The sequence below is a fragment of the Opisthorchis viverrini genome (assembly GCF_000715545.1).
Source record: "Opisthorchis viverrini unplaced genomic scaffold opera_v5_233, whole genome shotgun sequence".
In the NCBI taxonomy this organism is placed as follows: Eukaryota; Metazoa; Platyhelminthes; class Trematoda; order Opisthorchiida; family Opisthorchiidae; genus Opisthorchis; species Opisthorchis viverrini.
This window is the reverse complement of record NW_008751886.1, coordinates 752415-757137: the sequence shown is the minus strand read 5'-3', so window position 1 is coordinate 757137 and position 4723 is coordinate 752415.

The window sequence follows — 4723 nt, the reverse complement described above, 5'->3', positions numbered from 1 at the left end:
AAGTATTTCGACCGTATTGGATAATGCGCCGGCGGTCACGGTCAACCGTTGGGCGATCGGAGTGTGCGTATTTCAGGGCTCACATTTTCTAACACGTCGTTCCTCAGAGGAAGGCCGCATCGCTGCTTCCATAAATATGGACATGCTGGTCGCCTGGGGGAAACACCTTACTGCCTTCACACTCCTGTCGCAGAGGACAGTACGACTTTACCCCCAGACCGCCTCGTAGCACGATTACTCGTAGTACGGGGTCTCGCTGCTCTTGGTCTGGCTGCTCCCCTTTGGCCTTCCTGGCATGGTTGTACCTTGTGGAACGAAGTTCCAGCCAGTGTAGCCCGCGGGATCATTGCAGCACCGAAGCCCGGCCACCACGTCAAGGTGACAGCTTTACGTCGGGTAACCGGAAGGTCCGTGGTTCGAACCGAACCTCAGCATCTCTACTGCGCCCATCCTGGCTTGGTGAACCTAGCAGTATTCCAGCTCATGCTTCCTTCGGGTGTAATGACAGTTAGTCGCCGAGAGAGTGTTACAGCCTAATGTCGATTTATTTTTTTATTATAGAATTTCAACTTGTGGTGGTCCAAGGGAATGAGGCGAAGGATCGGTTTGTCAGCAGTGAACAGTGACTTGGTAGGGGTGGTATAAGCAACAAAGAGAGGGAACACCGAAAGTTTTAGGCAGACAGAGTATCTCACGGGAGTGCCATCCGCGTAAATGAAGACTGCTTGGAGGTTGAACGGAAGCGAGTTAATTAGGCTATGCTCCTTGCTTTCAAAGCTGCTTGTGCCGGCCATCTGACTCGACCAAATGAACGGTGGATGTCGTCGAGATCAGCAGATCTCATTGCTGCCAGGAAGTCAGTACCAGTGAAAGGAAGAAGGCCTTTGTTCCGGAGTTGTTTATTCGGGAAGCACCCACTATTGGACGGTGGAGCAAAACTGTCGTATGCATCTTGTTTGCAAAACTGAATATCCACTTCCTATTTGTACGCGTCTTCCTGACTTTCCTGGAATATTCATTGACTGTTAATCAAATGAAAGCAAATGCTACAAAGCGACTCCACAAATTCCGCAACAGATCTCCCTTTTCAAGAGAGGCGGATTTACGAGAAAACATACTACTCGCGTGTCTCATCAGTTGTATCCACCGCTACACATATTCCCCCTCTAAAGGTCGTTCACCTGACGCCGATTTCCATTTACCCCCGTCAGGTTAGCTTCAGCAGCAGGTTTATTCGGACGTTCTCCGGATATATCATGCCACTTACGAAGCTGCGTCCCACTTACTCTTTTCTATCCCCGACAGTCTTGAATTGTATAGACGTTCCCCGGGCGATCGGTAACGACAAATGGACCTTGCCATCGACTGCCCAGCTTCTGCAATCCCAGTCTACTCCTTCCACTGGGGGTGATGATGATCCCTCCACTTGACCTTCGTGCCTATGTGGAATGTTCGTGCCTTTCTCCTTGCCGTTTTCTGCCTGGTCCTCTCCTGAACGGCGGTCAAGTTTTCTCGAGCTCTCCTTCTTTCTTCCTCTAGCTCCTCCGGAGGCAAGCGTGTTGCCGGCCACAACCCAATTTCCTGATCAACCAGAAGGTGCGGATGCCGACCGTACATCAGCATAGACGGGGACTTGCCCGTGGTTGGCTGTATGTAAGCACGATGAGCTAGCAACACCATTGGCAAGTTCCCTTCCAAGTCACCTCTTTTGGCCGACAACAACTCCTTGATTGTTCGGTTATTACGTTCGGTTAGACCATTTGTTTGTGGGTGGTATGGTGCATCAGCCTTCCGGGATCCAGTTCGACGACAAGGCTATTGGCCCCAACCATGAACCTGGGGGCCTCATCTTCAGCCTCTGGTCTTGACAGCCAATCAGCCAAGTGGCTCTCCTTCCCTGGCACGTACTGGATCGTGAAGTCGTACTCTTGCAACCGGAGTGCCCAGCGCGCGAGGATATCTGGTGGTCCTGATCCATTCTATGGATTTGTGATCGGTGTCGACATGAAATCTTCGTCCAAGCAAATATGGCCTCCACTTATCCATGGCCCAGACGATCTCTAAACACTCTTTCCAAATGGTCGAGTACTTCTGTTCAGCGTTAGTCAGGACACGACTGGCATATTCGATAACTCCATCCCTCTGCTTTAGGACTGCACCTATACCTCGATCACTGGCGTACGTTGCAACGGTGAACATCTCTCCGACCCTGGGCAGTTTGAGGGTCAGTTGCTAATTCAACGTACGCGCTTTGACACGCTCGAAAGCCTCATTTGCTTCCCTGGTCCATTCAAATTTCTGATTTTGCCCGAGCAAGTCGTACAGTGGAGCTGCAATCGTGTTGAAATCCTTAACAAACCGACTGTAGTATGCTGCTCGTCCAAGAAACTACCGTAGAGACCGTTTTGAATTGGGGACAGCACAATCCTCGATCTTTGCCAATTTTTCTGGCAGTAGGCTAACTTCTCCGTGACCCATTTTAAGCCCCAGCAGTGTCACCGAACTTCGAGCGAGCTGCGTCTTGGCTTCGTTTATCCGCAGGCCAGTCTCCCGGATCCGGTTCAATATAGCCTTCAAATGAACTGCTTGCTTCGGTTCCGATATCGTCTCCGGCCTCTCCGATTACGCCATTTTTCAATCTCTTGAATCTGTTTATGGACCTCCTCCCGTAGATGGAGCGGCAGCGGACAGGGGCCGTAAGGTCGAAATCGTTCTGGCGAGAGGGGAATTTCGTGTTCAATCCACGGGCAGAAGCCGAACGGATCCTCATCGACCGTGAACAGTTCGAAATATTCCTTGACCACGGACTGCACTGACGGTGCGTTACAAGACGGAAGCTTTCGGATATGCTGCTCACTTACGGCAGTACCTGGATAACCTTCAAGCTTGATTGCGCCATACATTTTCACCAGCTTTCCCCGCTTTAGGTCAATCACGGAATCTATGCTCTTGAGAGAATCTGCCCCCAATTTTGTCTGCTCTATGCCTGGGCTGATCAGAAACGCGGGCTTTGCAAACTTGTCGCTTAGGCGTATTAAGTACATTGACAACCCGTCAATTTTCAGTCGATATCCACCCACGGCGCACTCACAGCCAGTGCGCACGGTCTGCGTTCTGCTTGGTTTCCTCTCCGCCTCAGCGATACGCCTGCTGCCGTGTCAATCAAGCACAACTCCCTCTTCCCGTCTATCTCGATAGCGGATTGCGTGATAGCCTGTGTCACTGCGCTAATCGCAATCCACTCGGGAATAGAGAAGTAATCCAAATTTTTATTATGTACAGGTTTTCGGGTACGAGGGCCTTGGTTTTTCCAGTGGCCACGCCTGCCACACTTGTAGCAGCAGCTCGTTCGAGCGCGCCTCTGCGATTCCGTCTTTATGGCTTCAAGATGTTCCGCGAGTTGGTCCACTCTGGTGTGCAGTTCCTCCACTGGTGAACCAGCCCTGTTTTCTTGCGGCTGCGACGTGGTCAGTGATGCCTCGGCTAATTCCCGTGCCAGATGCACCAAGTGGTCCACACTCAACTGGGCAGTTGCTCTCACCAACCGCAACTGGGCACCAAGCGCCGGCTGCACTCATCCGATGAACTGGTCCGACGGCAACTGGTGGAGCGACACTCCGTCCGGTTCCGGCAAAGCCCGATCCAACGACTGCTGCAGGCAGGCGAAGAACACGGTCGGGTCAGGTCTAGGTGCCATCCTGGCCGTCTTGGGCCGCCTCATAGTCTCCTGTGGTCCTCCGGCTCGTCGAACTCCGCTGTAAGGGCTTCCTTCGCGGCAGCTCGGTCCATCTTCTGATGGTCCCTTCAGGCCGCATCCAGGGCGGCCTTCGCCCGACCCCTGTGGAGGATCTCTAGCGCCGCCAACTTACCCCTGTCGATATCCAGTCCAGCAGCCTCCACAACCCCCTCGGAGTCCTCCAGGAAGGTCCGAGCATCCCCATCCTCAAAGGGTTGTAGCCACGGGATCTTCACCCTTATCCTGGTCACGGCACCAGATGAAAGGAAGCAGGCCCTAGCTGTGGAGTTGTTTATTAGAGAAACACACACTGAATAGTTACAGATTATTGGACAGGGGATCAAAACTCTCACATGCTTCTTGCTTACAAAACTGAAAATCCATCGATCATATCTATCCATATCATATCTAGAACAGCGACACTGCCTCCAGCAACCAACACTGGTGGCTCTTCTTGATCTGAAAGATGCCTTTGACTCTGTGGACCGCCAAGCACTATGGCAGTGTCTGCGGAGCAAAGGTGTCCCCGATAAATTCTTGACCCTCATTAAGGCGCTGTACGCCAACTCCCGCGGCCGTGTAAAGGTCTACGGGAAGCTCTCCTGAATTCACCACATCCAGTGGTGTCCGACAGGGCTGTCCTCTTTCACCTTTCCTCTTCAACTTCGTCGTCGATACGATCATGGAAGACTCACTACCAGCCTCTGATGCCTGTGGGGTTGAAGTGCTCCCTGGGCCTCCGCTCACAGACATCGAGTACGCAGACGACATAGCTCTTCTGGGATCTGATCCCGTGGTAATGCAAACAATAATAAATAATCTAAATAATTCTGCCTCGCGATTCGGCATGCGCTTCACACCTGCAAAGTGTAAAGTGCTACTGCAAGACTGGGTGGGCTCGAACCCTAGCCTCATGCTTGCGGATGAACCGATTGAGGTAGTAGACAAATTTGTTTACCTGGGCAGCTGTATCAGTCCCGGTGGTCT